Here is a 25441-nt window from a genome sequence, read left to right as displayed (position 1 = left end):
GTGGGAGTTAAGAAACTGGTGAGAGGGGCCTAAGGTAAATGCCTTCAAGTTTATTTTAAAAACAAAGTCGTCTTGTAGGCTAAATATAACTCATCTGGTAAACTCACCTGTCTGGTCAACAGTTCCCAAACCCTGGCTCTTGGTCAGAGAAGTGTTGGGGAAAAGGGACAGAAAGCAGCTTATTTGTTGAAACTTAATCTTCCTTTTTGCCAGCAGTCAAACCCAAGAAATTTCAAAAGGTTTCCAAGCTAGTGGTTCTCACAAGGGGTGTTTTTCTCTGCCAAGAAACAGTGGGCAATGTCTGGAGGTGTTCGGTTGGCCCAGCTGGCAAGGGCTGTGCAGTTGGCATGCAGTGGGGAGCAGGAGGGATGCTGCTCGGCCCCCTGTGGGACATGGGACGGCCCCCACAACAGAGAATTAATTATCCAGCCTCAAATGTCATCATGTCACTGTTGAAAAGCTCTGGTCTAAGTAGTTGTGTGATAATTAAAAACAGAAAAATAAAGAATGACTTTGAGCGTGATGTGAAGAGGATCCTTAAACGCTGAGCTGTGTCGATAGGTGTGGATGGCAGAAGTAGGGGTTAGCCAACTCTGGACGTGACACAGTGAAAAAGGGTAACAGATATTGCCAAAGACATGCAGACCTTTGGAAGCAAAGGGTTATTCCAGCAACTCATTTTGGGGACCCCTGGAAGCACCATATTTTCCTTGTTCACACATAGGTGTGATGTCCGCTCTCTGTGTGCCTACTGCAGGGACCATTCCCATGTCTGTGACTTGCTGGGAATGTTTCATTAGCACAGGAACCACTGGAGATGTTTAAGCGTCTTAAATTCTTTCCTCAAAGAAACCATTATTCATGTTATGTACTCATGCTGCTGAATACGCACATTATACTTTATGCCGCTCCTTGTTTGTAAAGACGTTGAGTTCCAAGCTTCAGGTAGACTGTGAAATCTACAAACTGGCCTGAATCTCCTGCCAATTACTGCAGTAGAAAAAGGACTTCTGAATTTCAAACTACCAGAAGCAGATTTCAACTCCATTCTGATGTAAGACTATCACTGACTACACATCTCAGGAAATCTGATGGTTCTTTAAATGGACAAACCAATACACTGTCTCATCCATAACTTCATTATACAGTTTCTTTCCCTGAGATGGGTTTAATAGAGAATACTGCCTCCTCCTATGTGGTCCATGACCCCATCAGGATACACTAAAATGTCCTAAGATGATAAGAACCAAATTGGTTTGGGAGCATCACCACCATAGCTGGGAACCATAGGGAGTCTTCTCTTACAAAGAGAAGATGGGAGGGTATGGTCAGTTACTCACCTGGTAACAAAGTGCTCAAAATAGAGAAAATCAATGAAAGGAAATATTATCTCCCCAGCACCCAGTATATTGCCTGAATGGCTGAGAGTATCAAACCCCGACATTTTTAAATGAATGATAGATGATATTAATAATGCCTCATTTAAAAACTTTTAATTTAACAGTAAATCTAGAAGTTCTTTTCATAAATATGCAGAGATTTTTAACAGCTGCATAGTGTTCCAAATCATAGGTAGCTAATGATGGATATCTTCGTTTCAGTACTTTGTTATTACAGAAAATGAGCTAATGTTAAAATTTTCTGAAGTTTCATTTCTCTCATTTGTGTTTCTAGTCTACATTATTAGAAGTAAGAGCAAAAGATGGGCCCATTTTAATTTCCGATCTCCAGAGCAGCAGCGTCCACAATAGCCAAACTGTGGATAGAGCCAAGATGCCCTTCAACAGACGAGTGGATAAAGAAGACGTGGTCCATATACACAATGGAATATTATTACTCAGCCATCAGAAAGGATGAATACCCAGATTTTGCATCAACATGCATGGAACTGGAGGAGATTATGCTGAGTAAAATAAGTCAACCAGAGAAAGTCAATTATCATATGGTTACACTTACTTGCGGAACATAAGGAATAGCATGGAGGACATTAGGAAAAGGAAGGAAAAATGAAGGGGCTGAAATCAGAGGGGAAGATGAACCACGAGAGACTGTGGACTCTGTAGATTCTGAAGTCTACTGCTCAGCCAACTCAGATTCCTGCCATTTTAGAGGGGAGGGGTGTGGGGGGATGGGTGAGCTGGTGAGGTGACGGGTATTAAGGAGGGCATGGATTGCATGGAGCACTGGGTGTTACAGGCAAACAGAGAATCCTGGGACACTACATTGAAAAGTAATGATGGTGACTAACACAACCTAATAAAAAAAAGAAATGCATAGCCAAATTTCTCTCTACACAGGCTGTTATAATTTACACTCCACAGGAATGTATGGCAATGCCTATTTCCCCTATATCATCACCAACATGGCACATAATTTTTTATGAATAAATAAATGTAAATATTTAGAAAATATTTTAGCATTGTCTTTTGTATTAACCTATTATATGACAGACGCTCCAGGAGAGCTGAAACATTGGAAAGCTCTTGAAAGAATGGGAAAGGAAGCGAGGAAGCAGAGAGCAATGCTGAACACACACACCTCATATTAAATGACCTCGTTCTTATTTTCCAGGAGCTACTGGCCAAATGCAATAAAACATATTATAAAGATTCTGAAGTCTACTGCTCAGCCAACTCAGATTCCTGCCATTGCTTTTATAATCTTAAGAGGGCATTTCAATGCAGCTCCAAAACTCTTGATCAATGCACCTGTGACGACCAGCATGTCGAATGACTTTGGGGCAAATGACACTGGTGTCCTGGAGAAATGTTTGTAGGTCTTGATACCCTAAATCATATTTAATGGACTTTTCCATGTATGATTTTTAAATTTTTATTATGAATTTTTAATGCACACAAAGTACATATATTAATATGAAGATTTCCACCGTCAAGATTCAAAGATGATTAGCTTTGAATTTTGTCAATCTTCATGCATTTCTACTGCCATGTATTTTGTGTTTTCTTGGCTGGACATTTTAAAGCAAATCCCAGACATAATGTCATTTCATCCATAAATATTTTAGTAGTATGCAGATATTTTGTGCACATGTTCAGCCGGAAAACAGGGACCAGAGAATACTTTACTATAGTAAATCCTGAGAGTAGGGAGGCAGGGAGCGGCCAGACTCAAGCTGGGCTCAAGTGAATTTGAGTTTTCCCCATAAGAGAAAAAACCGAAAAACAGTTGCTAGGAGCTTGGAGTCTTTGCTTTCTGCTTTCTTGAGTCATTATCTGAAGCATAACCTCACATATACTCAACAGAATACCAACTTTCATCTGGCAAAGGTGCGTCTACAACTATAACCTAGAGATATCCAGCTGTAGTTGCTGATTTAACTCTCCTTCCTCAATAATTGATAGACAAGTAGACTAACAATCACTGAAGATCAATCAACTTGAACTGATCTTTAGAGGAAACCCCACCTGACAACACCACATAGTCTTCTTGAGATGAACGCGGAACATTCACTGATGGACCAACCACCAAATCCGAAACTACTGAGGTCATGTGAAACATGTTGACAGACCACAAAAGGATTCAACTAGCATATTGAAAGATATGTGGAAAATCCCCAAATGTTTAAAAATTAAGCAAAATATATCCAGATAATCCATGGATCAAAAACAAACAAACCAACCCACCATAGGCCAAAAAAAAAATACAAATTATTTTGAACTGTATGGCAAGGAAAACACAACATACCAAAATGTATGGGATATGGGTAGAACACAGTGTGTCCAAAAAAAAGTAACATTAAATGTATTTATTAGAAAAATAGAAAGTACTCAATTAACGATCTAAGCATCTACCTTAAGACGTCACAGGGTTTTAGAACTGAGGGGTGGGGGAAGATGGCTGAGCCTGGTGGGTATTAAGGAGGTTCTGGATGGCACAGAGCACTGGGGGTGATATGCAGACAATGAATCATGGAACACTACATCAAAGACTAACAATGTACTGTATGGTGACTAACGTAACAGTAAATAAATAAATCAATAAATAGGGGGAGGAGAGTAATCAGAGAACCAAAATAGTCAGAAGGAAGAAAATAATAAAGACAAGAACTTGAGTCAATAAGATGGAAAGTGGGGCGCCAAGATGCCTTGGTCGGCTGACCCTCAAACTCTGGATTTTGGCTCTGGTTGTGATCTCAGGGTGGTGGGATTAAGCCCTGGGGCAAGCTCTGCGCTTGGCAGGGAGTCTACTTGAGATTCTCTTTCTCCATCTGCCCCTCCCCTACTCACATGTATGCTCTCTTGCTCTCACTGTCTCAAATAAATAAATAAATAAATAAATCCTTTTTAAAAAGATGGAAAATGAACAGAATAGAGGAAAAATGAATGAAACTAAAAGTTCTTTCACTGAAAGAATCAATAAAATTGATAGGTCTCCAGCTAATCAAGTGGGGGAAAATGACCCTATTATCAACGTAAGAATGCTGTCATTCTTAGGATATCACTGCAGATCATACCAATACAGAGGAGTATATTATGAAGAAATGTTTTATTTATTTATTTATTTATTTGCCAGAGAGAGAGAGCGAGCGAGAGCGAGCATACGCAGACAGAGTGGAAGGCAGAATCAGAGGGAGAAGCAGGCTCCCTGCGGAGCAAGGAGCCTGATGTGGGACTCGATCCCAGGGCGCTGGGACCATGACCTGAGCCGAAGGCAGCCGCTTAACCAACTGAGCCACCCAGGCGTCCCTGAAGAAATTAATAGGAAGTAATTTAATAACCTGAATGAAATGGACAAATTCCATGGAAAACATAAATAATAGAGTTAATTCAATTAACAGTAGACAGTAAATACATTAGATACATCTCTATGTATTAAATAAATTTCCTCTGTAATTAAAAATTTTCTTGGGGTGCCTGGGTGGCTCAGTGGGTTAAGCCTCGGCCTTCAGCTCAGGTTATGATCTCAGGGTCCTGGGATCGAGCCCTGCATCAGGCTCTCTGCTCAGGGGGAGCCTTCTGCCCCCTCTCTCTGTCTATTTGTGATCTTTCTCTGTCAAATAAATTAATAAAATCTTTTTTAAAAATCTTCTTATAAAGAGAACTTGGGACGCTTGGGTGGCTCAGTGGGTTAAAGCCTCTGCGTTCAGCTCGAGTCATGATCCCAGCATCCTGGGATCGAGCCCCGCATCGGGCTCTCTGCTCAGCAGGGAGCCTGTTTCCTCCTCTCTCTCTCTGCCTGCTTCTCTGCCTACTTATGATCTCTGCTCTCAAATGAATAAATAAAATCTTTTTTTAAAAAAAAGAGAGAGAACTCAATATCCATTTGGCTTCAGTTGTTAATTCAAAAAAACATTTGAAGAAGATGTGATGTCAAATTCTATGCAGAGTTCACAAACTAGTTTAGGGAACATGCCCCAATTTTATAAGACTAGTATTACTCTGATACCTGAACCAAAGACATTTTAAAAGAACTACAAAACAATACCCAAAGAATACAATAACCATTTATGAAATTCTAGCAAATCTAATTTACAGAAAGGATCATACATCATAACAATGAGGTTTAACTCAAAAAATCAAGGTCATTGTAACATTCAAAAATTAAATTCACCGTATCAACAGGCTAAAAGTAAAAAATGGTACCTTCATCTTCATAGATTCAGGAACACATTTTACAAAACACAATTCAAGATGGACACTGTTAGCAAATTAGGAATAAAATGAACTTTCCTCAGCCTGATGAAGGATGTCTAACCAAAAACCCTAGAGCCAGTGATGAAAACAGTGTCTTCGTGTCTTCCTGGAGATCACGAACAAGGTAAGGATGTCCACTCTCACTTCTTCTATGTAACACGTCCTATAGGTCCTAGCTGGTGCAGCAAGCAAGAAAAAAGAAATAGAAAGCCTACAGATAGGAAAGGAAGAAGTAAAACTGTCTCTCTAAAGATGGATGACATAATCATTTATATATTAAATCCTAGGCATCTACAAAAGAAACCTATAAGAACTAAGTGATTTAGCAAGCCTGCAGGATGGGAAGCTAACATATCCCACAATCCTGTGTTTCAAAAGCAATGGATAATCAATATATACTAAATTTAGGTAGTTTATGAGGAGCAGAATATTTGTGTGATTTCAAAGTACCTTTGCCCTGATTACTTTTTAGTCACAATGAACAGGGAAAGGGTAGTAACTTTATAGTAAGAGAAAATGGAATATATCTTGACCTGGTGACCAAAATTCCTATTAACAACAAGAGGCTGAGAGAGCTCAGTGCTCCCTAATGGGATATCTGCAGAAGGACATGGTATTGGTCAGTAAAGTCTAGTAGAGTCCTACAGTACTCAAATTAATTAATCATTGATAAAATGATATTATGTGTATATGTATACACATACACAGATAAAGAGATTAATCAAAAGTGACAAAATACTATAAATTAATGAATCTGTTTAAAGGGTATTCAGAAATTCCCTGTCTTGTTTATGTAACTCTCTGTAAGTTAGAAATTTTTTATGAATGAAAAAGAATGGAGACACTTTCCCATGATTCATAAACTCCTAGAAGAAGGTCCACCAGCATGTTTATTTCTTTTTCCCAATTGGTGACATGCTGATACAGGCCAGCTTTCCCATGTTTGTGTCAGCATCACCACTCAGGACGTGAGTCTCCTAGATTCAGTGCAAACCAATGAAGAATCAAGGGGCAGCTCAGAAGAATCAAGGACATGGGTCTGGCATCTTCTTGTCACTTGGACAACTTCCTTCCTACCTCTGAGCCTCCATGTCTTTGCTTAAAGATGGAAATAAACAGTAATAATATATCAACCTCGCGGGGCTGTTGTGAGAATTACGACGAGAGAAAGTAGAGGTCTGTCCCTTTAACAGGCACCTAAAAACAACCAGCAGCTGCTTCACTGCTTTCACTGTCCCCTGGGATGACACCAGGATCCACCCAGCCCACACCTCTAGCATCTCCCCTGAGCTGGCTTCTGTTCTCTGATCTCGCCACTCTCCTTGTCCCTGATTACATCGAGACCCCTGTTCTTAGTGCCACTCTTCAGACACACCCTGCCCTGGGGTCTGTGTGGTTCTGTTCCCCAGTCCCAATGCCCCTCTTAGCCCAGACCCACACAAGGCTCCTCCTGTCCTGCCCTGAGGACCTCAACTCAGTTGTCATTTAGCCATGAGGCTTCTCCCCCAAATTACAAAACAGAGATGGTACGAGCACTCATTCCCACTCCTTCTCTGCCTCTGTCCCTGTTTTGGTTTTTTTTTTTTCCAACCCTTACCACATACAACTTCACTATAACTGTTCATTTATTTATCGTCTGTGTCCTTCTCTTCAAATGTCAGCCATTTAATTATAAGGACTTCTGTTTATTCGGCACTGTACCTTGAGCGCATAAATAAGTGCTTGGCACCGAAGAGACACTCCCTAAATATTTGCCAAATAAATACATGAAGGAACGGGAAGTCAAGCTCACACACATCTAGTGCAAATACAGTCACTGCTTCACAGATATTACCTTAAGTCCGTTTAATTAAAATTTTTTTCTCTGTTGACATCTGTCATTAAATATCTCCACTGCTTCTAAAATGCAATGAATTTAAATGTACTGGATTTCACAGTGGTCTTTGAGATCACTGGTAGATTATTTGACATGTGACAAAACCAGGCTCAGAGATCAGGGAGTCACAGTTCTGAAGAAGGAAAGGAGAAGGGGAAATATATTCCTCGCGCAGACATATTTGAATATTTGATCATTCCTTTCCCAGAGGTGCCACCTAATTATCAATACAGGTCAACTCCGCAATAAAGTTGGATTTTCTTTCTTACCCAAGTTACAGATAATTGGCAGCTGTTCACTCACTTCTAAATATAAAACAGCAGGCTCCCGTTTCACATGCCACATCCTCTTACTCCAGAGAAGCAGAACACGTCTCAAAAACTCAGCAGTTGTGTCTGATGGGCAGTGACACCAGCAGACAGCTTACTGTCAACACCCAGGCTGACAAATGACGATCACGATCCCGATGCTGCCTGGAATCTGGGCCATCTGGGACCCCGGGCATCACAGGCAGCTTGTCCTTCCCTTGCCACTACTTCCGGCAGTTGCGGATGCTGGGCTTTGGTCCCGCCACCTGCACGGACAGACCCGGCACGAGAATCGACTATTCTATCTCCAGGGCCAGGAAGATCAGACAGGCAACCCGCTCCCCTGGGAGGGTGTTCTGTGGGGCCTCCCTGGGAAAATTCTCAAGTCAGGTCTGAAGCTCCTGCTGGCAATTAGTTCTCCTTCTTGGAGACAAGGAGACTAACAGACTACAGCCCACTGGCTGTAATCTAAATGTGGTAGGCCCAGGCCCTTGAGTTCATTCCTGAACCACAAGTGAGGCACCAAACCAACGAGAAATTCCTATCAGAATTCATCCCACTTATGGGCTTCTTATTTAGAAATGTTCCCTCTTGCTTTTTTGGACTGGTGGGAATGGATTAAGCAGAACCCGGACTGTTTGTATTCTAAACCAGGAAGAAGCAAATTGAATGTCGGTTTCATTTACTGAGCCCCAGATCCCTTTCTCACAGAATATAATGAAAATGTTTAGCTGACTCTCCCCGCCCCTATCAGATTAGTTACTAGAAAACACATACAGAGGCCTTGGTGTAGGATCAGAATGACAGGCTCCTGTCACTGGGCCCCAACACTGAGTGAGCCAGGTTGCTTCGGGGTATCACGACTGTACAAGCTATCGAAGATTCTCTCCTTCAGGCAGATGCTGGAAGCAGTACAGTAGGACATGGAAAATATCTGGCCATTGGAGAGGATATGGAGTAAGTTGCATCCCAATTTCTTGACACTTTTTCTATTTGGAATCTCAAAATTTCCACCCCTGGTGTAAAGTCTTTAAAGTTTTTGTCCAGAAACAGAAAGCCGCCTCAATTTTGAGAGTCCCCAAAACATCAAGTTCCCAGACCTGATGAGACTTGTGGCACCATCTCTCAACAGTACCCCGCACGCAATAGAGATATTGTAGAAATGCATCTTGCATGCGCAGTTTGTGCGCACGGTTTCCTTGAGCACTGAGCGTTCCAAGTGTGAAGACTTTAGAAGAAAGGCTTTCTGTGTAGCTTTCCCACGGCACGATTGTTCCTTATTCGTTCACTGGCTTCTTTCTTCATTAAAACTTCACATGAGTTATCAGGGAGGGTGTGTGGTGGTGTAGGAAGACAATGTGGGCCTTGGAGTCAGGGAGGTCTGGATTCGAATCCTTGGTGAGATAATTATCAGTCACAGTATCTAAAAAAGGTGATTTTCTTCTCTGAATCTCAGTTTTCTCATCAATAAGGCAATCTTGTTAAATTGTTCCTCCAGTGGATGGTGTCTCAGATGACAGATCAAATGTTTATAGTATAAAAAGTGAAAATGGCATTTTGCTCTTAGCCTAGTTATGTCCCATTACACAGGCCGGAAGAATTTTCTATTTCTTAAAGGCCTGCACTCCTGAGAGCCATGAACTACAAAGAAAATTCTCAAACATTCGCATCCAGAGATAAGCCACATCCTGATGCTCGTTAGCAAAGACAGGAATGACTTGTCTTTATGAAAACTGACAGCTCTTCTGCACTACCCAGAGAGGGGGCCGTACAGCGTGGTGCCGGGTTCCCACTGTAACTTAGAAGGCACCTTCCACCATGTCCAGAGCCCTTGACGTCCTGCAAACTGAGGGGGATGTCCTCAAACCCCTTGCGGCAAGAACCCACATACGTGGCACCAACCTTGACCTCCATGGCACAGGACATCTACACAAGGAAAAGCGATGGCACCAACATCACAAATCTGAAGAGAGCCTGAAAGAAGCTTCTGCTGGCAGCTCGCGCCATTCTCACCCTCCAAACCACAGCTGGTGTCACTGTCGTGACCTCCAGGAACACTGGCCCGAAAGCTGTGCCCTGGGATGAGGATGGCGCTGGAGCCACGCCCACTGGGGGGCCGCACGCCCCCCAGGACACTGCCAGGAGCGCTGACCTCTGCTGGCTACTGATCCCACGGGGGACCACCAGCCTCCCACAGTGACAGCTTATGTTATCCTGTTTCCCATCGCTCTGTGGGACACAGCTCTTCTCTGTACTGTGTGGACACTGCCACTCTGTGCAACGACAGGGCAGTACACTGAGCGGGCGTGCTATGGTGGGAGTTGACCTGGGACGTTCTGCTCATTATGGCACCGTCTCCCGTGAACCCCAGGCCAGGTCATGCCTGGTCTCCACTTCTACGGAGATCCTGAGCGGGTAGAAAAGGAAGAGCGGACCGCTGCTGAAAGGCAGTGACTGAGCGCGAATTTCAGCTCAAGGACTGCTCCAGCTCCCAAGTTCACTGCTATGTGACCCGAAGTCACAGTCTGGTCTGAAGGCACATGTGCCCTCCCTCAGTCTCCCACGGTGGACTGGACCACAGGGCCCGCCTCTCAGGCCACTGAAGTGTGGCAACGACCACGGAGGGGTCTTAAGCGGCTCAGCCAGAAAAAAGGAAGTAAGGTTGAGAGGAAATACACAGTTTCTAAAAGCTATGTCCAAAAAATAAAAAATATAATAAAAAAATTCTGACTCAGGTGTAATCCGATCTGGACCGCAGTTGGACCTCCAAACATCGCCTTCTCTCTTCATCTGGGAGCCCGCTGCTGGGAAAACAGGACTCCCCCGTGTATGTTTAATTCAAATTCCACTCAGTACTCAAAACTTGTGTATTAAGTTTGACTTCTCTGTTTGACTTTTAACAGGGAGGAGGTCTCACCAAGAGGCCCACACAGACGCCCCAGAGCTTGCGAGCTGCGTTGCCTGAGAAGGGCACTTTACGAACCTTGTGAGTCCAGGCCTGTCTTGCTTGGCTTCCAGGGCGAGTCTAACCATGCTAAGGGGGTGATTCTGTACTTACTGAGTCTGTTTCTAAACTGCTTTTTGTTTATTGCTATCTGGATCTCTGGTTTTATTTCTGCCTCAAGAATATGTGAATTAATTCTACCTAATGGATGTCTGGCCTCCTCGAGCAAACGAAAAGTGCAAGAGGCTGGTATGTCTCTCCATTCGGTGCTGTCAGACTACACTTCCAGGGCCCGCTGGAATGACTGACCCCCAGGAGTACAGGTGGCCAAGACCAAAGGCCTGGCTCAACTGAATTGCTAAGAGACACCCCCACCCCCCGGCCCGGGAAACATTCTGCTCCACTGGTGTTTGCTTTCCACTTCAAAAGACATTCTCAACGGCCTTGTCTGTGCCTGGTTTTCTGGCCACGGTTGCTCACATGTGCACTTGTACACTGTAATGTGACCTATGAATGAAATTCCCGGTATGGTCATCCTGTGGGGGTCCGTCACGGAGAAACCTCCCTCCTTCTCACAGAGGACAAGCGTCGGGAGATACTCCTCCACAGCTCTCTTGCTGGGACTCATGCATGTGTTACTGGGTATGCCAAGCATGCGAGGCCCGGACTCCTCTCTGCCTGGGCTATTTCTCAGGGCTGTGGCTGCACCAAGCAACCCTGGGGTATGAAGCAGTATCTTCCTCTGGAACAAAGAGCTAGGCTGCTTGCCACTTCCTTTAAGACTGTGGGTTCTCCAAGCTTAATGTTCCTCTCCTGTAATGTATACCACTGCCGGTGCGGATGCCTCTTTTGTCCCTGCATCTGCCTGCGGCTACTGGAGTTCAGAGAACCAAGAGTATGCGAATTCTCAGGCTACCGCTCTTTCTCTGAGTCAGAAAGTCTTTACTTTTGAGCCAAGAATCTTGTGTCTTCTGTTAGCACTCATGAAACAGTGGCAAACTAACGTGTTAGCTTGCAAGTCAGATAAAATCTCACTCTTCACCATTCTTGGCAGAAACAGATGGCTTTGTAATATGGTCTGTAACTGCAACTCGCTGGGTCTATGGCCAATCTTTTGGAAGTACCCTTAAAGATCACAGGAAGATACAGGAAGATCCTGGAAATATGTCATTTGCATATGGTATAGAAATATCAAAGTCAAAAAGACAGATTATCGCTGAAAGAAGGAAATGGAGGTGCCTGGGTGGCTCAGTAGGATAGGCGTCTGCCTTTGGCTCAGGTCATGGTCCTGGGGTCCCGGGATCAAGCCCCGCCTGAGGCTACCAGCTCAGCCGGGAGCCTGCTTCTCCCTCTGCCTCTACCTCTGCCGCTCCCCCTGCTTATGTTCTCTCTCTCTCTCTCTCTCTCAAATAAATAAATAAATAAATATAATCTTTAAAAAAAAAAGAGCAAGGAAATGTTTGCAAATACATTATGAGTTGAAACTTGTTTTGCTTGACTTGCAGAACAGAAGGCTCTGATTTATGGGTTGTGCAGCAACTATATGAATGAGCTAGAATGTATACCAAAGTAATGAAAATGTTGATTGCTTCTGGCTTTTCTTGAATAACCCATTGCTACAGCCCAAGAAATCTGAAGTGTTCGGAGTGTGTGAATTGCTTTCTTTTGAAAGGAACAGGGAGTGCTTCTACTCCTAATCATGACAGATTAACTGGTGCCATGCGTTCCCTTCCACTGAAACAAGAAAACTGGAAAAAATATCTGAAACAGTGTTGTCAGACACTGGCGAACAAGCAGGCAATGCAAAACTGGGATCCCTGAGAGAAGGAGGGAAAGGAATGAGGACGCTGCTACAATTAGCCTTGTTTGCTGCTGAGAGACACTCTCCACGCTGCGGCACATGGTATGGAAAGCAAAACAGAACAGAGTGGTCTCGCCGAGTTGAAGATACAGAGACTGGCATGCAGAGAGACAAGCTGCTGGAATTTCTAAAGCAGATTACTTGAGAGAAAGCTCTTCTCATATGAAGAAAGAACTGAAACATGTTGACATAGGGCTCCCCTTGAGTTTCCAGCTGAACAAATCCTCAGTAAAACATGTGGAGGGGAGATTTCCACCAGATAGTCAAAACCAAGGGGGGCGGAGTGATGGACACTGGGGAGGGCATGGGCTATGGTGAGTGCTGTGAAGTGTGTAAACCTGGCGATTCACATACCTGGACCCCTGGGGATAAAAATAATTTATATGTTTGTAAAAAAAATTAAAAATTATATATATATTAAAAAAAAGATAGTCAAAACCACAGTGGGCAAAGAGTATCTACGAGAGGGCTCTAAGCTGAGCCATTCCCAGAGATAATACAGCGTGAGGAGACTTCATGGTTTAGCCACAGTGGAGAGATGTTGCTGAATACTTGAGACGTCACAGTAGAAACCAAGGATTGGACACACCCAAGCAACATGTCTAAACAAGACCTGACGTAAAGACTTCCTATGCCAGCCAGGGCAAAGCTAAAAAAGAAGTCTCAGAAGAATCAAGTCGACCTCAAGTTAGCTACTCCGCCCGTCTCAACAAATCTCAATATGCCTTACAGGAAGGCAACGGACATCAGACACTTGACAGCACAATGTTTAGAATGTCCAGCTTCAACGACAGAGGGATGTCTACAAAATTCCCACGTACATGAAAATTAAAATCCTTCTCAATATCTCGGGAAACAAAGAAGTAATCAGAAGAAAATTATAATGTAATTGAATTGAATGATAACGGAGATGCAACATACCAAAGTCCAGTTATATAAGCCATAACTAGTGAAAGATTAGTGGCTTTAAGAAATTATATTAGAAAAGAATAAAAAAGTAAAATTAATGACTTAGAGTTTTACAATTAAAACAAAAAGGCAAAGTAAACTCAGAGCACAAAGAAAGAAAATTTTATCTATTTATTTTCATTTTTTAAAGATTTTTAATTTATTTATTGACAGAGAGAGAGAGATCACAAGGAGGTTAAGATAGGCAGGCAGAGAGAGAGGGGGAAGCAGACTCCCTGCTGAGCAGAGATCCTGATGCAGGACCTTGAGATCATGACCTGAGCGGAAGGCAGAGGCTTAACCCAATGAGCCACCCAGGCGTCCCAAGAAAGAAAATTTTAAAGAGCAGAAATCAATGACATAGAAAATAAGTAAGCAATAGAGAAAATAATGCAACCCAAACTGATTTGTTGAAAAGACTGATAAAAGTGATAAACCTCTAGCTAGTCTGATTTAAAAAAAAAAAAGACATTAATAATCGATATCAGGAAAATATAGAAGAAATTATGATAGATATTATACATTAAAAAGATAACATGTAAACTATGAAGAAATCTGAAATCTTAGATGAAATGGAACAATTCCATGAAAGAATACAAAATGTCAATCAACACAAGAAGAAAATCTGAAGACTCCTATACCTATTACATAAATTTTATTTCCATTAATAAAACCTTCAAACCCCAGTGACTTCCATGGGTGAATTCTATCAAAAATTTAACAAAGAAATAATACTAGTTCTATACAAACAATTTCATTCTAGGTAATTCACTAAATTTATAGAATGTGATAATCTCAATAGATCCAGAAAAATATTTGACAAAATCTAATGCCAAATTATGATAATAACTTCCAGCAAGAAGTAAACTGCCCCAGTGTGATACATGGCAGCCACAAAAGATGTACTGCAAACATTCTACTTAATGGTGACAACTGGACTTTCCCCTACAATTAGGAGAATGTCAAGGACAACTACTTTCCAGGTCCATTCAACATCGTACTGAAGTCATAAGAATTTCAAATACTCAAGAAAAAACATAAAAGGCTTAAAGATCAGAAAACCGGTAAAGCTACCTCTAAGTGCAGATGACATATTATTTAGAGAAAAAAATCTTAGGAATCTGAAATATAACTACTAGAATTAGCAAGTGAATATAAATGGCTGTGGTATCCAGCATTAATATTAAAAATTAATCAGAGATGTCCAGGGAAGATGGTAGAGTAGGATAATCCTGGGTTTACATTTCTCCATGGATATAACTAGATACTACCTACATCAGGGTAAATAACCCAGAAAATTATGTGAAGGTTGGCAGAACACTCTCTACAATTAAATGTAGAGACGAGACCAGGAAAGGTGGATATACGGTCAGGAACCAAACTGACCCACAGGACTGTTTTCAGCAAAGAGGGACACTGCAGGCACGGAAAGGGGAGAGAAAGAGATCACAGCATGCACCTTAGGCACAAGAGACCTGTATGAATCTCGATGACACCTGGCTTTGAAAACCAGAGGGACTTAACTTCTTAAGTTCTTATAATCAGTGGGGTTTGACATCTGGAACTTTATAAATCAGTGGGTGCAGCTCTGGGAGAGCCTGAAGGTGACAGGAAACTGAGTCTGTACCTTTAAAGAGTTTGGACAATAAACAGCCCTGCTGAGGTACAGTGCAGAAGCAGGAGGGAGATTTATTTCTCGGGGCCTGCGCTGAAGGAGCAGGGATCTTTGGGAGACTTCTCCAAGAACAAAGGAGCTGGTCGGGGCCATCTTCATCCCCCACTCTGTAACCTAGATACAAGGACACCTGCAGGAATGAATGCAGCAGGAATACACTCAACCTAGCTCCCTAACAATTCCTCTGCTCCCACATGTTTCTTAGGTCTGACCCCTCCAACCTGGCCTCAGCAGGAATTTTCCTGGGAGGTTGCTGATGTTCTCCCATGCAAACCTTGCTAATACCATGCCCCCCACCCCTGTGTTCTCCTGTGGAGCTGCTCCCTCCAACTCAGCCCCCTCCCAGAGCAGATGCATGCCCCAACTCCACATTCTCCTGAAGATGTGTTCCCTCCATCATACCCTCCGTAGGAGTCCCTTCAAAGTGGTGCCACAAATGTAGCAGTGTGCATGGAGCCCTAACAGGCGCAAGCACCACTCCAAACTGACTCCTGCCCCAGGGAGAGCGGAAGATAACCACATACACCAGTCCAACTCAGGCCCCCACACTGGGCTGGAGGCAGATACCTGGTCTGACTACAAGTCCCACCTACCAACAAAATCGTCTCAGGGGACAACACAGGGAAAGTGCCCCTGCAGTTCAGATGCTACTGCATCTCTGGCAAACACCTTGATCTGACTCAGCTTAAGACTCCCCAAGACGGCCCCAATCTGGCTCACTAACAACACAAGCACACCCACAATAGGCAAAGAATGCCACTGCATATAACTGGAATGAAGGAAAAAGGGCTCAGCCACAAAGGCAGGGTCACATGCAACACACATACAAACACCCCTGAAAGCACTAAGTTCTGGTGAATAGGAGACACAGCACTACAGGGCACTCTAGGACCTCTTGTCCAAAAAGCCATGACTTTCGAGAGGAGGAGACATGACTGACCTTCCTAACATAAAGAAACAGACACAGGGAGTTAGAAAAAATGAGCCGACAGAGGAATATGTCCCAAATGAAACAAAAAGACAAACATCACAGCAAGAGACCTAAATGAGAGATAATATATCTGGTACAGAATTTAAAGAAATGGTCAGAAAGATACTCACTGGACTTGGAAAAAGAGTTAAGGACCTCAGTGAGACCCTTAACGAAGAGATTAAAACATAAAAGGGAGCCAATCTGAGATGAAGAACTCAATAACTGAAATTAGAAATACATTAGAGGGAATAAATAGTAGATGAGAGCACGAAGAAGAGATCAGTAACCTGGAGGACAGAGTAATGAAAAGAAAGCAAGCATGAGGAGAGAGGGAAAAATTGAAAATAGATTAAGGGAACTTTTCATGCAAATAACATTTGAATTATAGGGATCCCAGAAGGAGGACAAAGAGAAAGGGGGACTCGGGGCGCCTTGGTGGCTCAGTCATTAAGCATCTGCCTTTAGCTCAGGTCATGATCTCAGGGTCCTGGGATCAAGCCCCACATCAGTCTCCCTGCTCAGCTTCTCCCTCTCCCCCCAGCTCATACTCTCTCTTACTATCTCTGTCTCTCTGTCTGTCTCTCTCAAATCAATAAATGAATAATATCTTTTAAAAAAAAAGAGGGGAAAACGGGGACAGAAGATGTATTTGAAGACATAGTAGATGCATTTGAAGAAAAATTCCTTAATATGGAGAAGGAAATAGAAATCCAGACCCAGGAGGCACAGAGAGCCCCCATGAAAATCAACCCCAGGAGGTCCACACCAAAACACATAGTAATTAATATGGCAAAAGGAACTGATAGAGAATTTTAAAAGCATCAAAAGAAAAGAAAACATTTACATACAAGCAAAGCCCAATAAGGCTACCAGCTGATTTTGCAGCAGAAACTTTGCAGACCAAAAGAGCGTGACATGATATATTTGAAATGCTGAAAGATAAAAACCTATAATCAAGAATACTCAACCCAGCAAGGCTATCATTCAGAATAGAATGAGAGAGATAAAGCTTCCCAGACAAACAAAAGTTAAAGGAATTCATTACCACTAAATCAGCCTTGCAACAAATGTTAAAAAAGACTCTGGAATGGAAAGGAAAGACTAGAAGCAGGAGTAAAATGTGAAGCATAAAAGCAGTAAAGTTATTTTTATCTATAAAAATCAGTCAAGGGATTCAAAAAATAAAAGAATGTAGAGCATGACACTATATATCTAAAATGTGGGTACAAGAGGAGTAAAAATTTAGTGCTTTTAAAATGGGTAAGCACCTATCAATTTAACTGACTGCTATATGCCTAAGATGTTATTTATAAACCTAACGGTAACCACAATTCAGAAACTGGTGATATGCAAAAAATAAAGAGAAAAGAACCCAAGTATATCACTGAAGAAAGCCAGCAAACTAGGAGAGAAGAAAGCAAGAGAAGATTGGAACAGAGAAATACAAAAACCACCATAAAATAAGTAACCAAATGGCAATAAGTACACACCTATCAATAATTACTTTGAATACAAATGGACTAAATATTCCATTCAAAAGACAAGGACTGAATGGATAAAAAAGCAAGACCCATCTATATGCTGGCTACAAGACTCACTTCAGACCTAAAACACATGCACACTCAAAGTGAAGGGACAGAAAAGAATTTCTCATGGAGATGGGAAGTGAAAAGAAAGCTTCAGTAGCGATACTTATACCAGATGAAACAAACTTTAAAACAAAGGATGTAACAACAGATGAAGAAAAACACTACATAATCATAAACAGAATAATACAACAAGATGTAAGAATTGTAAATATTAGTACCACAACATGCAGGCACCCAAATAGATAAAGCAGCTAATAATAGACATAAAGGGAATAATTGATAGTAATACAATAATGGTAGGGGACTTTAATATCCCACTTATATCAATAGATGGATCATCCAAATAGAAAATCAACAAAGAAATAACGGCTTTACATGACACATTGGACCAGATCGGTTTACCAGATATATTCAGAACATTCCATCCTCAACAGCAAAATACACATTCTGTCAAGTGCACATGGAATATTCTCTAGAAAAGATCACACACTAAACCACAAAACAAATTCAGAATTCAACAAATTAAAAAACACTTAAATCATACCATACCATCTTTTCTGACCACAATGCTATGAAACTAGAAAGCAAGCATAAGAAAAAAATCTGGAAAGAACATAAATAACATGCTACTACACAGTGAATGGGTGAACCAAGAAATCAAAGAGGAAATACAAAATGACAGAGAGACAAATGAAAAATAAAAACACAGCCATCCAAAATCTTTGGGATTCAACAAAACTATTCTAAGAGAAAAGTTTATAGCAATAGAGACCTACCTCAAAAAATGAGAAAAATCTCAGTCAAATAATTTAACCTTACACCTAAAGGAGCAAGAAAAAGAACAACAAAACCCAAAACCAGTAAAAGGAAGAAAATGATAAAATTAGAGCAGAAATAAATGAAATATAAACTTAGAGGAAAGAAAAATAAAACAGCAGAAGAGATCAATGAAACCAGGAGCTAATTCTTTCAAAAGATAAACAAAGTTGAAAAACCTTTAATCAAATGTATCAAAAAGAGAGAGAGGACTCAAACAAAATCGGAAAGACAAGAAATAACAAACACCACCACAAAAATACAAAGGATTTTATGAGAATATCGTGAAAAATTATATGCCAACAAATTGGAAAACCTAGAAGAAGTGGATAAATTCCAAAAAATACATATCTCCCCAAAACTGAATCTGGAAGAAATAGAAAACTTGAACAGACCAACTACCAGCAATGAAATTAAAGCAGTAATCAAAAAACTCCCAACAGAAAGTCCAGGACCAGAAAGCTTCACAGGTAAATTCCACCAAACATTTAAAGAAGAGTAAATAAGTATTTTCTCAAACTATTCCAAAAAATAAAAGAGGAGGGAAAGCTTCCAATTCATTTGATGAGGCCAGCATTATGTTGTACCAAAATGAGATAAAGATACCATTAAAAAAGCCCACTATTTCTGATGAACACAGATGCAAAAATCCTCAAAAAAATATTAACAAACGGGATCCAACAATACATTTTAAAAAAATCATCCACCACAATCAAGTGGTATTTATTCCTGGGATGCAAGGGTGGTTTAATATTTGCAAATCAATCAACATGATGTATCACATTAGTAAGAGAAAGGATAAAAACCAAATGATCCTTTCAGTTGATGGAGAGAAAACATTTGACAAAGTACAACATCTATTCGTGATAAAAACTGTCAACAAAGTAGACTTAGAGGGAACATACCTCAACATAATAAAGGTCATATATGAAAAACCCACAGGTAAAATTATTCTTAATGAGGAAAAAACTAAGAGCTTATCCCCAAAGGCAGGAACAAGACCAAGATGTCCACTCTCACTGCTTTTTTTTTTAAACTTAGTACTAGAAGTCCTAGCTACAGCAATCAGACAAAAAAAAAAAAAAAAAAAAAAAGGAATGAAAGGAATCCAAATTGGGAAATAAAGCCTTCCTTATTTGCAGATGACATGATACTATACACAGAAAATCCTAAAGACACCTCCAAAACTTATTAGAACCAATACATGAATTCAGTATGGTCGCAGGATACAAAGTCAACATAATACATTTTGTATTATAATACATTTCTGTACACTAATAATAATGTAGCAAAAAAAGAAATTAAGAAAAAGATCCCATTTACAACTGTACCAAAAATAATAAAATACCTAGGAATAAATTTAACCAAGGAACTGAAAAACCTATACTCTTAAAACTTTAAACACTGATGAAAGAAACTGAAAATGACACCAACAAATGGAAAGATATTCCATGCTCATGGGTAGGAATAACAAATATTGTTTATAATGTCCATATTATCCAAAGCAATCTATAGATTTAATACAATCCCTATCAAAATACTAACAACATTTTTCACAGACCTAGAACAAATAATCCTAAAATTTGTGTGGAAACACTGAAGACCCCAAATAGCCAAAGCAACCTTAAAAATGACACACTGGACCAGATGGACCTCATAGATATATACAGAACATTCCACCCTAAAAACACAGAATAGTCATTCTTCTCAAGTGCACATGGAACCGTCTCAAGAATAGACCACATAATGGGTCACAAATCAGCACTCAACTGATATCAAAAGACTTGAGATTATCCTCTGCATATTCTGAGATCACAATGCTTTGAAATTGGAGCTCAATCACAAGGAAAAGTTCCGAAGGAACTCAAACACCTGAAAGCTAAAGACCACCTTGCTTCAGAATGCTTGGATCAACCAGGAGATCAAGGAAGAACTGAAACAATTCATGGAAACCAATGAGAATGAAGACACTTTGGTCCAAAACCTATGGGATACAGCAAAGGCAGTCCTAAGGGGGAAATACATAACCATCCAAGACTTCCTCAAAAAAATTGAAAAATCCAGAATATACCAGCTGTCTCTACATCTTAAAGAACTGGAGAATCAACAACAAACAAAACCAACTCCACACATAAGAAGGGAAATAATCAAGATTAGAGCTGAGATCGATGAGGTAGAAACCAGAGATACAGTAGAACGTACCAATGAAACTAGAAGCTGGTTTTTTGAAAGAATCAATAAGATTGATAAACCACTGGCCACACTAATCCAAAAGAAAAGAGAGAAAGCCCAAATTTATAAAATTATGAATGAAAAGGGAGAGATCACAACTAACACCAAGGAAGTAAAAACAATCATCAGAAGATATTATCAACAGTTATATGCCAATAAGCTAAGCAACCTAGATGAAATGGATGCATTCCTGGAAAACTATAAACTCCCAAAATTAAAAATGAAAAGCAAAACTGGAAGCATCACAATTCCAGACTTCAAATTATATTATAAAGTTGTAGTGATCAAAACAGTATGGTACGGACACAAAAACAGACACACAGGTAGATACAAGAACAGAACAGAAAAACCAAAAATGAGTCCACAACTATATGGTCAATTAATCTTCAACAAAGCAAGGAAGAATAGCCAATGGGTAAAGGACAGTCTCTTCAGCAAGTGGTGTTGGGAAAACTGGACAGCAACATGCAGAAGGTTGAAACGACCACTTTCTTACACCATATGCAAAAATAAATTCGAAAGGGATTAAAGACCTAAATGTGATATCTGAAGTCATAAACCTGAAAGAAGAGAGCACAGGCAGTACTTTCTCTGACATTAGCTGCAGCAACCTTTTTCTAGATAGGTCTTCTTTGGCCAGGGAAACAAAAGCTAAAACAAACTATCTGGACTGCATCAAAATAAAAGGCTTCCGCACAGCAAAGGAAACAATGTAGTGAAAAGACAACCTACTGAAAGGGCAAATGATATGTCTGATAACAGTTTAGTACGCAAACTTTACAAAGAACTTCTACAACTCAACACAGAAGAACTTAAGTAATCCAATTAAAAGGTGGACAAAGGGAGCCTAGATGGCTCAGTCAGTTAAACTTCTGACTCTTAGTTTCGGCTCAGGTCAGGATCTCATGCGTCATGAGACAGAACTCCACGCTGGGCTCCGCACTCAAGCAGAAAGTCTGCTTGAAGATTTTCTCCCTCTGGCCCTCCCAACCCCCGTCCCCACCCCACCCCCACCCCACCATTTGCATGCTTGCCCCCTCCCTCTCAAACATAAATAACCTTTAAGTGAATAAATAATTAAACAAATAAAGGCACAAACAGACATTACTATACATGCAGATGGCCAACAGACACCTGAAAAGATTCTCAACATCTCTCATCATCAGGGAAATGCAAATCAAAACCACAAAGAGGTATCGTCTCACATCTGTCAGAAGGGCTAAAATCAAAACATAAGAAACAACAAGTGTTGGCAAAAGATGTGGAGAAAAACGAACGCTCTTGCAATGCTGGTGGGAATGCAACTGGAGCAGCCACTGTGGCACACAGTAGGGACATTCCTCAAAAAATTACAAATAGAATTATCAGATCTACCAGATGATCCACTAATTTCTCTACTGAATATTTACCAAAAAAATATGAAAATGCTAATTTCAAAAGATACATGCACCCCTATGTTTATTGCAGCATTATTTATAATAGCCAGATTATGGAAGCAGCCCAAGTGTCCATCGATATATGAATGCATAAAGAAAACATGAGCTACATACACACACACACACACACACACACACACACGCAATGGAATATTACTCAGCCACTAAAAGAATGCAATCTTGCCATTTGCAACAACATGGATGGATCTAGAGGGTATAATGCTAAGTGAAATAAGTCAGTAAGTAAGGAAAAACAAATACCATATGATTTCACTCATTTGTGAAATTTATCAGAACACATGAACAAAGGAAGAAAGACACAAACCAAAAAACAGACTCTTAACTATAGAAAGCAGAGTTTTACCAGAATGGAGGCTGGTGGGGTAAAACAGGTAAAGGGGACTAAGAGCACACCTACAGTGAGCACTGAATCATGCAGAGAACTGTTGCATCACTATATTGTACTAATGCAACACTGTATACTAATCACACTGGAAATTTTTAATAATAATATATTATATACCACCAGAAAACACTTGTGAGTTTTCAAAATTTTATTTACTATACAGTCAAAAACATAAAATATTCAGGGTTAAATTTGTCACAGTTGTGTATGACCTCATTGCTGAAAATTACAAAATGTTCCTCTTCTGGGGGAAAATTAAAGCCCTAAATAAATGGAGAGAAATACCATATCCCTGGTCTGAAAGTAATGGCATGCTGATAATCATTTAACAATGAACTCCCGCCCCACAAAACAACAGGGGACTTTGCTAATTTCTTCCACCCTGGCCAATGTCAAGCTATCAAATTTCTGAAAATTTAATAACTGTCTCTTGTGACTTAGTATGAGCTATTTTCAGCTTGCCAATGACCAAAACCTTAATGTTGTGAAAATGACAATCCTCCCCGAACTGATCAATCTCAGTCTTAATTGGAGCAAGTATTGTATATCAACTGACAGCTTAATTATAAAATGTATATGGGAATGTAAAGGAGCAAGAATATCCAGAACAATCTTGACAAAAAAACAAAGTTAGAGGACTTGAACCACCAGACTTCAAGAGTTACTTTGAAGGTAACCCTGACAATGGGATACTGGCCTAAGGATAATAAGAAGTAAGTGGAGCAGAACAGAGAGCTCTAGAATAGACCAAGTCTGCATACAGTCATTTGACTTGCAAACGCCTTTTCAATACACAGTGTTAGAATAAATGGATATCCGCATGGTCTAAAAGTAATCCTTGGCCTCATACCTCACACCATGTAAAAAGCAATTAAGAAAGATTAGAAAATGATAATAAACACACAAAAAATAATAAAATACAAAAATTAAACTTTAAAACTTCTGGAAGGCAATACAGTCAAAATCATTCACTATTTGAGGGTAGAAAAAGTTCTTGGGATACTGAAATCAATAAGGAAAAAAATGGCATCACCAAATTTGAAAACTTCTTTTCAACATAAGACATCAGTATGTAAATGAGTAAGCAAGTTCCAAGCTAGGAGATAATGTGCGTGAACTGTGTCTGACATGTGCCTGGTGTCCAACATACATGAAGACCAGTAACTCCATAGACAAATAACCACTTAGTAACAAGTAAATGATTTGAATTCATAAGCACATGAAAAAGTGCTTAATATCACTACGCATCAGGAAAATGTAAATTAAAACCACATGAGATTCAACCACATGTCTACCAAAATGGATAAAGTTTTATTTAATTAGTTAATTAATTAATTAATTAATTTTTACAAGATGGAAAACAAATTTAATAGACTGAAACACCAAATACCGGCAAAGATGTGGAACAACTCCCATCCATTATTGGCGGGAGGATACGGTCGGTCCAACCACTTTAGAAAACCTTCTGGCTGGGGGCCTCTGGGCGGCTCAGCCGGTTAAAGTCTCTGTCTTCAGCTCGGATCATGATCCCAGGGTCCTGGGATCAAGCCCCACATCAGGCTCTCTGCTCGGCAGGGAGCCTGCTTCCTCCTCTCTCTCGGCCTGCCTTTCTACCTACTTGTGATCTCTGTCTGTCAAACAGAAATTTAAAAAAAAAAAAAAAAAGGTTCTAGCTGTTTTTTAGAGAACTAAGCATTTATTCTATGACTCAGCAATTTTACCTCCTGATATTGATCTAAAAGAAATGAAAAAAATATATGTCTGCAAAATGACTGGTATATATGAGAATATTTATAGCAACCTTACTCACGATAGCCAAGACTTGGAGATAGTCTCCATACTCACTGAAACGAGAATGGATATACGAATTGTGACTATTACCTAGTAATAAAAGTGAACAAACTACTCACACTAGCAACAACATGGATGTCTCAAAATATGCTCAGTGACCGTACTAAAGAGAGTGTACACTGAATGATCCCATTTATAGGAAGTTCTAGTCAAATCTAATCTTGGTTAGAAGAAAATCAGAGCAGTGATTGGCCCGGCAAGGTCAGGGGTAAGGAGTGATGGGGAAACGCTATGAGGCAACTCTTAGGAATGATGGTGTTTTTGAGATTTGTGCATTGTGAGGTATGTAAATTTAACTTTTATAGAAAAAAATTAGAAACAAATTTTGAATTCTAGTTAATGATATGCAGCTGGAAGTACATGGTGTTAGAATGTGTTGGTTACTATAATTTACTCCAAAATGCAGCAGAAACATAAGATGGACAAATGGACAGACATGTGTTGAGCAAATTCCTCGCTCTAGCTGATGCCCCTGTGAGCGGAATTTCAAAATAAGAAACCAGGTTAATTTCTTTATCCCAAGTAGTTACTGATGATGTACCAGCTTAGGGTACTTCGGCTAACCTGAGGAGAACACGTACCACTGCTAATACTTTACATTGTCTGGATTAACACTGTAAGTACAAAGAATCAATTTATATCAAGTCAAAGGAAAGACCATCAAACATCTAACGCAGACCCAAGGCACTGCTAGCCTTAACTTCTTTATCAGAGCTGACCTCTTCCAGAGTGTCTTCTCTTCCTTTCTTAAAACACTTAATTTTACTTCAGTTTACCTCCCTGCTTGTTTGATATTCGTCATCTAGAGTCTAAAAATGAACAACTAATGATTCAAAGGTAAAAAAACAAGACGGAATCATTCTGAATGCCAC

At 40.4% G+C, this 25441-nt stretch overlaps 1 protein-coding gene across 3 annotated transcripts in view; it reads right to left on the bottom strand.

The window, feature by feature from the left end:
- LOC101677624 (histone-arginine methyltransferase CARM1-like) overlaps positions 1 to 25441 on the bottom strand; it is a 255756-nt gene that overhangs the window by 148411 nt on the left and 81904 nt on the right. The window lies entirely within an intron of this gene.

This window comes from Mustela putorius, unplaced genomic scaffold (assembly GCF_011764305.1).
Source record: "Mustela putorius furo isolate JIRA1106 unplaced genomic scaffold, ASM1176430v1.1 tig00003854_pilon_pilon_pilon, whole genome shotgun sequence".
Lineage (NCBI taxonomy): Eukaryota > Metazoa > Chordata > Mammalia > Carnivora > Mustelidae > Mustela > Mustela putorius.
Note: the sequence above shows the minus strand (reverse complement) of the source record. Positions and strands in the feature narration are given on the sequence as shown.